The 12,507-nt window shown below is 39.6% G+C and overlaps 1 long non-coding RNA gene across 1 annotated transcript; it reads right to left on the bottom strand.

Annotated features, from left to right (window-relative positions):
* Window positions 1–9,797: 9,797 nt before the first annotated feature.
* LOC131699192 (uncharacterized) lies at window positions 9,798–11,244 on the bottom strand. The gene is made up of 2 exons (XR_009308080.1): window positions 10,890–11,244; window positions 9,798–10,639 (listed from the first exon to the last, which is right to left on the bottom strand). It is a non-coding gene; the product is annotated as an uncharacterized LOC131699192 (long non-coding RNA).
* Between the last annotated feature and the right edge of the window lie 1,263 nt (window positions 11,245–12,507).

Genomic DNA, 12,507 nt, shown 5'->3' with positions numbered 1-12,507 from the left:
TAACAGCTTCTCTACTGTTGTCAAAGAAACCTCGTACACAGTCAGTGGCCACAGCAACCTCGGCAGTAGACCAAACTGAAAGCACCAGAGTTTTAGTTTGCCTGGTAGAGCGCAGCTGTCTATGCTCTTCAACCCTTCCACTGCTTGTTGTCTAACTTCTCCCACACGAACTGTGTCCTTTAGATCCCCGTCGTACCATCTCCCAAGACTCTTCACTGGCTTCTCAGACACTGTTGGTATTGCCTCACCATTAATGAAGAGTGTTTTATCTACTACTTTGCCAGTAATTATAGAGATGCTCCTTGATTTAGTGGGCTTAAATTGCATTCGTGCCCATTCAATGTTATTGGTTAATTTGCCCAATAACCGATTAGTGCAGGCTACTGTTGTAGTCATGGTTGTCATGTCATCCATGTATGCTCGAATTGGTGGTAGTTGCATTCCAGAAGCCAAGCGCTCTCCTCCTACTACCCATTTTGATGCTCTAATGATGACTTCCATTGCCATGGTAAAAGCCAGTGGAGAAATGGTGCATCCTGCCATTATTCCAACCTCTAGGCATTGCCATGTAGTGCTGAATTCTGAAGTTGAAAAACTAAATTGCAAATCTCCAAAGTAGGCTTTCACTAAATTTGCTATTGTCATCGGTACACTGAAAAATCAAATGCTGCCCAAAGAAGTTCATGTGGCACTGAACCATATGCATTAGCCAAATCCAGGAATGTCACATGGAGCTCCTTCCTCTCCTTTTTAGCTGATTGAATTTGTTGCCAGATCACATTGATGTGTTCTAAGCATCCTGGGAAACCTGGAATGCCCGCTTTTTGTATTGAAGTGTCAATGAAGCAGTTCTTTAATAGGTAAGTTGACAATCTCTGAGCAATAATGCTGAAGAAAATCTTGCCTTCTACGTTTAATAGGGAAATAGGACGAAACTGACTGATGCTTGTAGAATCTTTTTCTTTAGGTATAAAGACTCCACTTGCTCGGCGCCATGCTCTTGGTACAACCTGTTTTTCCCATGCCAATTTCATCAATTTCCACAGAATTCGTAGAACTCCTGAAGCACTCTTGTACACTCTGTACGGAACTCCATTAGGCCCTGGAGATGATGAAGCCCTTGCTTTTTTCACAGCTTGCTCTACTTCTTTCCACTTAGGTGCACAGTCCTCCATTTGGTATTCTGGTGGATTGATAGGTGGGATGTCTGACGGAATTGACATAGGCTCCTGTCTTTTTGAATCTGTATGTGTTTCCTCCAAATATCTCTCCAGCTCAACCTTAGATGCTTTTAGTGTGCCATTCTTCTCACTGGTGAATAACTTCTTTACAAATTTGAATGGGTCTTTATAAAAGTTAGCTCTCACACGCTCCTTCTTTTTGTAGCGTTTCCGTAGGCGCTCAGCTGTGCGCAATGTTGCAAGCTTATCTTTTATGGCCCTTTGTAAGAGATTGAGTCCCTCCTTCTGACTTTGTTCTGCTCTTCTCCATTGCTTCCTCAGCTGTCTCCTTTCTCTAACTAAGCGTTCAATCTCCTGCTGCCGTCTAGACTTTCCAGGAATAGTCTGTACTTTTTCCTTCCTTTTTTCAACTCCAAACCTCTCACTTCCATATGCGTAGATGACGTCCCCAAATTTATCCAGCTTCTTTTCAACTGCTCCACTTAATCTTTCCAATGCAAAGCAGAGATCTGTGTTTACTGTGTCCCATGCAGTTTTCTCACAAGCTCTTGGCCATTTAACTCCAGGCTTGTGCCCCTTGAGGTTCTTTTCTCTCTTATGCTGGTTTGTCTGACCGGGTTCACAAGGATCATTAGGTTCATCACCAACTGTGTCCATGCAAGTCCTCCTCACGTCTATGACAGGGGTGCTGATATCCTGCGAACTGTGGTTTGCTTCCTGTCGCTGGATTTCATTCGACTGACTTGACTGACTTCGTAAGAACTACTGATCAATGCGAAACCCTTGTCCCTTCTCCCTCAAGCATTTCATTCTCCCTTGATGAATCTTCAAACCCCTGACCGTTGTCGCCTTGCTCCAGCCACAGACACAAACCTGGAGTTCAATGTCTTTGCTAACTGCAGATCTTGAACTAGTCTTTTGTGAAGTACTCTCCATACTCATATCCGTTTCCATTCCTAAGTCGTTAACCGTGTTGTCCAACATTGAGTCATCTTCCGCCCCCGCTCTCGCATACTCTAGGGATATTTTTCTCTTTAATTTCTTAGAAGCCTTGGGCTTCACTGTGCGTGCAGGATGGGTGCGGTTGTATCGGTCTGAGAGTTCTGAGTCTCGCTGTGTACAAGTCTATCTCAACACATGAGAGTTGTGAGTCTCGCTGTGTACAAGTATTTCTCAACACATGAGAGCTGTGAGTTTCACTGTGTACATGTCTACCTCAACACATGAGAGTGGCATGAATGAAATGTTTGAACATAGGCAGTCTCCTCCACCTCTTTCTGATGATCTGCTCTCATCCATTGATAAACACTTTAAACGACACTTTGCATTTGCTTTCAATGACTTTTACCCTCTTTCGTATCCAGTTATCATTTCACATGTGTTCATGCAATTACAATAGAGACAATAGCCATGCATGCATTCACTGGTGCAGAATTACATGAGATTGTGCTGAATGGAATACACAGTTCTGTGCTACAGTTCCACCTGGTGGTCACAGCTGCAGAATGTATTTGACTTGCTCTCCTGGGTCCTGACGGTACCACTGCAGGTATATCCTGCTGGAAGCTGAATGGGTAAAATTGCAGTGTATTGTAACCGACTGGTCTTCTTGTGCATGCAGTGCAGCAGGCCATTGTGTAACAGAGTCTTGATCTTCAAAACTGGAACCTGTGGAACGGGAACAAGAGGTGATTTTAGGCTACAACACAACAACAATTATTATTTTGTAAATTGATATTCTAAAAAGAGGCCTACAATGTAGCACTACAGGGAGATATTGTACCTATAATTCCAAGAACTGTACACAGAAGAAGAAGCAGGTCCATGTCTGCAGGCACTCTGCAGTATTGAATTAGTGCAGTGATGGATATCGATGAGGGGTCTGTGTATTCGTCTGTTTAAACCTGTTATTCTAACTGAGATACTGAGTGCACTGCATGTTTATGCTGTCTGATCTCCTTTTGCTGGGCTGACCTGATTTTACTGAAATGAGTGTACTGTACCACCACCTACTGTCTGAAAATAAGACTAATGTGCTAATAAGTTCAATTCCAGAGCATTTGGTTATGAGACTGAGTCACCAGTTTATTATGATCTCAATATCTCAGGTTCTACTCTAGTCAAGCCCGTTCTATATGTAGGGGCTGGTCGTATTAACAAGGCTACAGATGGATCTGCTCAGCACTGTATTTTTAATAACATGTACTGTGTAGAATAGGATAATCTGTGTTAGTACATCAGAGGATGTTTTGAAAATGCAATATACATGGGAATTTAAAATAGCAATATAATAATACAAATACTAAATAATAATAATAGCTCAGTTATTCAGCTCTAAAGAACTCTCAACAGTTAATAATGAGCAGGTTTATTCATTTGCCTGTTTCATCAAGTGTGGATGTGGTGTTGTTGTATTCAGTGTTGGACTAACATTAAATGTTGCAATGACTGTGTTTGCTCTTACCAATTGTTATACAGTATTTAGAATAACAAGCTGCCAACATACTCTTGTTCACAAGATGGCAGCATAGACCCTTACAGTAACATAATTACATTGTGTAACTCATATCAACCACAAATGAAATATTACATATAGAGCCAGTAATAACAATGGTGTTTATGGTGCAACACATAAGAACCACTACACATGACCTGAAACTTGGGGTATGCATATCTTGTTCTTCACCTTATTACTTAAAATAGTTTTCTTGTTCATGTTGGTATCTGCAGAATTAGTAATAATGCATTAGGGTACAGACAATGCTAGTTTTACCATGGGGCCTGGGAAAGGTTCAATTAAAACATTAAACATCAAAGCTGCTTGCCACAGTTTAAAGCATTCACATTTCCAATGCAATGCTGAAGTGCAAAGAGCAGCAGGTGGTTGTTGCAGGGCGAGGTGTAGAGTTCCTGTGACTGTGGGCCTCAGAGCACAGTAATACACCGCAGAGCCAGTGAGCTCACACTGCTGTATTCTCAAAGGCACTGTTCAGCTACTGGGGTTCAGCTCAGCTTAGAAACGGGCTGGAAACTCACTTGAGGGATCACTCAGATACTGGCTGGTGTGCAATATATATTCAGGAGATTCCCCATGGTTTTGTTTATACCAGAATAGATAAGGGCTGCTGTCTGTTGTATTATATTGACAGGTTAATGTTGTTTCATTTCCTATAGGTGTCAATATCTCAGCTGGAGACTGTGCCACTGAATTTCCAATACTTCTCTCTGAAATACAGTTCAATAAATCCATGTTAAAGATATAGAATATGTGTGTGCTCCTATGTGAATAATGCGAGTATTTGAATTGAACCCAAGCCCTGCATACACACCTATCAGAATCATCAGAAGAGCTGTAGTGAGAACACTGCGCTGCTGATTTCCTTGCTCCATGCTTGGTGCCTGTGTGAGTGCAGAATGAGGAGAGCTCAAAAACTGCAGTGTTGGAAGATGAGACAGAAGCTGCACACGTGACCGATGATGCAGGTGAGAACTATTCCACACTGGAGTGTTCACTGGAGACATGATGATATGAAACAACATGAGTGATGTGTACTTGAAGCAGCTGCAGTGTGAAGCAGGAATACTGATCCACTCTACGTGACGTCACGCTTTATTTATATTTGGCATCCCAACCTTGTAAAAAAAAAAAAAAAATATATATATATATATATATATATATATATATATATATATATATATATATATATATAAACACTTGTCAATTTAACATACTAAACAACACACAAATTATCAGAATTGAAAACTTAACAATAATTCTCTTTTTTTCTTTTCCCTCATCACCTGATTATTTAACAGCAATTCCTGGCTGCGGAACATTGTGATACAGGGAAGTACAACATTTATTTTTAGTTCTTCACATCTTTGTTTTCAGGGACAGGTAAGTATTCAAGTGACCAGATAACAGCTCGTCACACAGACAAGTCCACGGGCTGCAGTGCGAGTGAGGATCCAGCCTCACAACATTGAATGAGAGGATCTATGCGTTATTGTCAGATTGATACAGCTTGTCTGCTCTTCTGTGAATGTTTTCAACACTGCATTGCAAAGGGCCAAGTCCCCCTGTATATATTCTTTCAAATGAAGGATCACAAGGAAACAATAGCAGTAGTTTCACTGTCATGCCTGTAGGGGTCAGGATTGTCTTCAAAGTGGAGTGTCAGAGACATTATTATATGCTGATTTGGTTGAATGAAGAGTGAAGAAAAAAATAACTTGACAAAATAACTTCCACAAAAAACAACCCCTCCACTACAACAGAAAATAAACTGAAGAAAAAAACCATCAGTGTTGGCAATAAGATTGAAGTGTTTGTTCTCTTTATTTACTGGTACAGCACATTCTATTTGTCTGTATCCATTGTGATGTGGTAAGCCATGATTTCTTGTTATTCTTAGAACGAAGATCACAAGTCAGGAATGATTGAGGTGGAGCGTTTGCAGAGTGTTCATCTCAGGGGTGTGTTCAGTGGAGTCTTCACATCTGGTGCCTTCACAGCACTTTGATAAGTTAGTGAAGTCCTGTATCAAACACATGTTTATTATATTATATTGTTCATTGTGGTTCACCACAACCTGCTCTCTTATTCCAATTCTATGAACAGGGAACATATTTCCAAAGATTGCAGAGAAGAAAGTGAATCAAAGTGCAAACAGTTTGCCTGCACTGAAACCACTTCCTTTATAATGGACTCATGCCAATGATAGTGTGTGGAAGCAGTTCAACACGTCTTTCTTTCATCTTTTACCAGGTAATGGGCCTGTGCAAGTTAGTGCTGAGAGAGTTTTTGTACAGCGTCCCAATGAGTTTTCACACTGTGCTATTATCAGAGCACAGTGATAGATTGCTGTGTCGCTCAGAGCAAGTTTGAAAATGGTGATTGTAGTAGAAGAGCTGTCTGCTCTAGAAGTAAACCGTCTTTTAGCAAAGTCTGCAGTGTGAGACCTGCTACTCCATGAGCGGGCTCCTTTATACAGTATGTATTCCAGGGCTTGGTTTGAGTTCTGCTGGTACCAGTAGAGATAAACATTGCTGCTACTTGCAGTATAAGAGCAGCTGAGCGTTACTGACTCTTCTATTCTGGACTCTGCTGTCTGCTGAGGACTGATGAAATCCCCGCTTGTCATGACTGAACATTGAGGAAGGAAAAGAAGATTTATAGTCAGAAATAATAATAATAATAATAATAATAATAATAATAATAATAATCGTTCTTGTTATGTTCAAATTACCTGGCAGGATAATAAACATACACATGATTAATGTATCCATAGAGGTTTTGAACGTCAAATGTATTTAACCAATCAGCATAGAGAAACAGAAACATGTGGTGTAAATGTGATGTAATCATGTAACTCTGCGGTTCATAGTTGTGGTTACCATCTTGTTTTATCAACACCTTCATTAGCAGTTAACTGGATACAAGTCAAAGAGGTTTCAATTCTTCATTGACTAACTGCAGTCGCCCTACTCAACTTTCAATGAACCTTCCCAGAACTCAGGAAATCCAGCACTCACCACATTATAATGTGCACAGAAGAGCTGTCACTGGAAATGCCATCAGCACTGTAATCACTAGCCTCTACACTCCAGGGTTTTTGTATGGGCAGGGCACTGCTTTGTGTCACTGTGCTGGTTCTATTGCACAGTAGTAGATGGCATAATCAGACACTGAAGGCTGTATTGTCAGGGAGCCAGTTTTAGATGAGGTATCTACTGCTGGTTTATATTTCCCAGAATCCTCTCCATGTGTTCCTGAGCCCCAGGCTTGGGTGATGTATTTTAAACCCTGGTTAGGAGCTTGTTTGTACCATTGCATTGCATAAAAGCTGCTTGTCTGATAGTGACAGTTTATCTAAACTGATTCTCCTTCTGAAACACGCTGTGAATCAGGGCTTTGAGTCACCTGGTCTTCACTGTGCACACCTGAATCAAAATAACACAAAATAAAAACACAGATAAACAAATAATAAACACACAAATACACTAACAAGCAAAGCGATGATCATGGCTTCTTGGAGTCCATACCTGATAAAATCAAGCAAAGAATGACATATTTCAATCTTGTAATTGTAGTAATCCAGCATGTTAATTTGAAGAGTGAAACACAAGTGGATGAATATGCACCTTTCTCTTCATACCAATCTACCCTTGAGATCACATGCATTCATTCACAGTGGTGTTTGTCACAGCTATCTCCTGTTCTTTAAAATATATGTGCTGTGGCATGTTCTGGTAACAAAGTAACAACCTCGCTTGTTATAGCTTAAGCTGTTCATTGTAGTGATCGTGAATCTGTAATGCTTTCAATGTGGAATGATTGATATCAGCCTTGTGCCCTGTGTATGCTGGGTTAGGCTCCGGCTCACCACGACCCTGTAAAGGAGTAAGCGGTTAATGATAATGGATGGATGATTGATATCATAATCAAGGGCATTTTACTGCATCTCATTTAACAGCACAGATGTCACTACACTGGTATATATCATGTATGGCAAAGTGTATTCTAAATGGGAACTGGGGGTTCAAAGTTCTGAGTGATGTTTACAATAGAAATACAAAAGAACACAATGACAGGAGTGTGTATACTGTGGATGAATCCTCTCACAAGCCAATGCCCTGAGGCGAGGTGCAGTTACAACGCTAGAGTTTGTGAGTTTAGACAAAACCTAGTTAGTGTGATGCAGGTGCTGTGCAGCATTTACATCGTAGTTGAAAGATGAATGTAATCGTGACCCCTACAGTATCTGCTGGGTAATGGTGTTTAATCTTAATCACATTGCCCCACCTGCTGGTAAAAATCTGTTATCTCACTTTACGTATACACATCTTATTAATAAAGAATGTTAAATATGTGCGTGTGTTTTCTGTTCAGAGTATACATTGATTGATCAATAGTAACATTTGCACATCATTGTCAATGTGAAGAGACTGAATGAAAATTACATTATATTAGTAAGCATGTTTATTTATTTATATAACACCTTTCATACAACAGAATCTCAAAGCGCTTTATATGTCAATAGAAACAAAACATACAATAAAATGAATTAAAAACAATTAAAAAAATGAACATGTACATGAAAAAGTTATAAAAGTTATAAATAAATCAAAACACCAAAAAAGAGAAATTAAAAGAGAAGAAAGAACACTTTTAACATTTTGTATAAAATGCTAGTCTAAAGAAGTTTGTTTTAAATCTTGATTTAAACTATTAAGTGACTCTGCATCTCTAATGGCAGATGGTAGTTCATTCCATAATCTGGGAGCATTGTAAATGAAATCGCTTCCTCCTTTTGCTTTTGTCATAATCTTTGGGAGGAATCAGCCAAGCTTAAAGCACGTCTAGGTACATAGAGGGACAAAAGCTCTTTTAGATAATCAGTAGGATCTTATAATCAACTCTAAATCGTACTGGAAGCCAGTGTAGAGAATCCAGCATGGGAGTTTTGTGGTCACTTTTTTCTTTTCCTAAGCAACGGCACCGCTGCATTTTGAACATATAATATAAGGTCCATGTGCAGCTGAGTGGTGCTGCCCCTGAGAGCAGGATATTGTGCAGGTGTCTCCACTCCCTCTCTCACTGTGCTCTCACTGCACAATAATACACAGCTTCACAATCAAAAGTGGTGAAGAGATTCTCTTTATTCTCAGTCATGTTGAATCGTCCCGAGGTTTCATTTGTAATGTAAGCAGACAGTATGATGTCAGGACTTTGACCATGTTGCTGTTTATACCACTGCATGCTGTCGTAGTTACTTCCTCACTTCATTTCATGACCATGAACTCTACTGGTTTATGGACTCCTGCTGGGCTGGTCTTTGTACTGCAGGGTCCGGTATCTCACCAACATAGAGCTTCTGTGTCTACACAGGGGAATGGCTTGGTAGTGGGGTCACAAGAGACACTGTATATTTATAGAAAGAAAAAAAGAAAGAAAAAGAAAGAAAGAAAGTTTGTTTTCATTTTCTGAACATTGGGGCTGATGTAAGGATAGGTGTAGTGCAAACAATTGCAGCAAAATACAAATTGTTTAGCTGGCAGGCAATTATTTTGCACTGTAGCCTAGGTAAGATTACGAGCAAATTACTCAACAAGGACAAATAAAGAGCTGCAATCATGATAAAGAATGTCGCAGTGGGTTCTGCCTGTGCATCGGGGTATTTAGTGCTCGCACTTACAGCCCAGAGGTGAGGTGAGTTCAGAGGACAGAGAGCAGTAGATGATGTATGAGAGTTGTGGAGCAAGAAAATCAAACCAAACAAAAAAAAATTTGTCAGAGGAAGGGCAGCTAAGTCCTCTTGGCGCATGGAAAAGAAAAGAAAAGTTTTGTGAGGAGCAGATGAGAGACCTTAAGCCTGAGGTCACTCAGCATGAAATTGAATTATTTGGAAAGGGAGCGCTACATCCAGATAGTTATTTTGTTTCATGTGGAGGTGCAACGACAAAAAAAAAAAAAAAATTATTAATAAAGAACGACCCCACTCTCCACTTAAAAGTACAATTAATATTAAGATATAAAGATTATTATTATTATTATTATTATTATTATTATTTATCAAAAATGAATAAAGGAATATTAATTGTACTTTTATGTGCTAGTGGAGAGTCAATCATGTTTCTATGTACCCACATTTGTTGGGACATTCATAAGGAAATGCTATTTACAATGAATGCACCATAGTTATAATTAGTACTTCATGAAAAGGTGTTTTTTCTTTGTTACATACTTGAAATTCTTCATTATGCTCAAGCTTCATTCATTCCCTTCTCCAAATATTAAGGTTCAATACAATTTTGGTTTCTGTGTAATAAACATGGTTATATAAAGTTATGATGCAATCTATATTTATTTGAATTTATTATAAGAGTTTGCATTCATTTAAAATATTTAACATTAAAGAGTAAAAGCTATCTAATGAACACGTTGATTTGAAATTGCAGTGGGTCAATATGACCCGAAACATACCAGCTGTACCTACATTCTGAACATGCTAGGAGGGTAATTAAGAAGAATGTCTCTGAGTAGCTTCTACACAGAACACAGGCTCCACTGCCATCTTCACCAGCGAGACTCACTCGGCAGGCAGCAGGAGGTTTTTGTATGAAGTGATATAGAGACTCTCACAGTGTGGGCCTCAGAGCACAGAAGTACGTGGCAGAGTCAGACAGCACAGCCGCAGTGATATTCAGATGAAAGGTCTTCTCTGTGTTGTTATGAGATGCAGAGAAACGATTTCGAAACCTTGGTGGAATGTCCTCCTGCTTAGAATATCCACTGAGTATGAGCTGTGGGGCTTGATTGGGGTCCTGAATGTACCAGAAGAGATTTGGAGTAAAGCCTGATGTTAAATCATATTTACAGTGTATAGTGGTGTTCTCTGTTTCTTTAACGAGAGTTGAATTTGAAGGGTGAGTCACTTTATCTCCCTGGATCATTTCTAAAAGAGGAGACAGAAAGATAACCACTGTGAAATTAGAATGAAATAGACTGCAGATACAAGTTGCCTTACAGTAAATAGATAAATAATCATTACAACTGCATCCAATAAATCAATAATCATTACGATCTATGTACAGCACACATGGACAAACTGTAAAATGATGGAACAGAGTTCAGATAAAATAACATGAAAGGCACTGCAAAAATCTTGTCAGAAGTTGTATCTAATTGTGTAGCAGTTTATTTACCTATGATTAAACAGAGAAGTATCAAAGTAAAAACAGCGCATTCCTGTTCCATTGTCAAAACTTTCAAACGACAAACCTCCCTCCAGCGTCTGCTTCAATCTGCAGCTGAAACTGTGAAGAATGTGTTTCTATAGCAGTGATGTCATGAAACCAGTGTCCCACCCCCTAGACAGTGCACGCCTTTATTGCGTCATCACTCTGTTTTGGTCATGGTTAGTCTCTTACATCTCAGAAGTGCAACCAAGATTCAGTTTTGATCAGGTGAATATGTCTATGCAACTCACGAACTGTCGAGACCACAGTGGAAACTGCAATTATTAATTAAACTGTAAGCTGCATTTAGAAAGGAACCTGAGAGTACATATAATTCATCCTGGGCAGAAATGTTCTTTATATAACTCATAATGGACAGAAATTATGTTTTGTTTTTCACAGGTACCTTCAGAAAGGTATGTCCTATTTGTGTATATATCCACATCTAATGGGACATTTATAAAGAAATGAAAATGAACGCACCATAGTTATAATTAGTACTTTGTGTGTTTGTTCCATTCTTGACATTCTGCACTTTGCTCAAGCTTCATTCATTCCCTTCTCCAAATATTAGGGTTCAATATGATGTTGGTCTCTGTGTAATCCAATGGTCCTATAATGTTATGATGCAATGAAATATATCTTTGAGTCGGTATCACTGATAAAGCGTGTTATAAAGCTTGGACTTTGATTCCCCTTAATGATGGTTCTAGTGGATCAATGGTTCTGTTAAGAAACCAAGCAATGTTTAATGTTTTATGTATTACTATTATTTCTTAGCGTGTATAAGGGAATGTTGGCTGAACAGCAGTACACTGGTGGTGATAAACGATGAAGGAAAGCTGCTCTGAGATGAGCACCTTGTTTTTGATAAGCTTGTTGAATGAACTGCATCGCTGTGGGCTGCAGAGCACAGTAATACACTGCCGAGTCATCAAGTCGGAGGTTCATGATCTTCAAAGAGGTAAATTTGACAGAAGTGTTAAGAGATGTTGAAAGACGATCTTCACTTTCGTTTGTTTTATTCTGATGTGTTTCGCTCCCGGTTTTGTACGTCTGGATTATATATTTCGGGGCGCTGTTCGTGTCCTGCCGATACCATTGTAGGTATTGAGTACCGCCACTGATGGTGAGCTCGTAAGTACAATTGACAATCCTGTCTTCTCCCTCCCTCGCAGAGATCGATGCTGGCCACTGGGTTACCTTGTCTTGTAAAGTCGGTCCTAGAAATACATTGAGAGAAAATAAATACATACATAAATACATATATTTATGCATATTCACCATTGTCAGAGGCTCTTACTTAATGTATTTATGCATACATAAATACAATATTTACCATGCAATGCCATGAGCCACATTAGACATGTCAAGTCCACTTTCATGATTGCAATCCCGAAGCTGGAATGTATGTTGCTGCTCTTGTCTGGATGACGTGTAGAGGTGCAGTCGCAGGGCTCTAGAATCCAGGGCAGCTCCACTCTGACGCTGCTGACGCGCTGGCGGAGGGTTTATGGGAGAGGAGACACAGAACTACGGAGTTATGACCTAGATTACTTTGACATGGTAAACAATGACAGACGTG

This window comes from Acipenser ruthenus, chromosome 21, assembly GCF_902713425.1.
Source record: "Acipenser ruthenus chromosome 21, fAciRut3.2 maternal haplotype, whole genome shotgun sequence".
NCBI classification, from domain to species: domain Eukaryota; kingdom Metazoa; phylum Chordata; class Actinopteri; order Acipenseriformes; family Acipenseridae; genus Acipenser; species Acipenser ruthenus.
The sequence above is the reverse complement of the archived record's forward strand: the minus strand, read 5'-3'. Positions and strand labels throughout refer to the sequence as shown.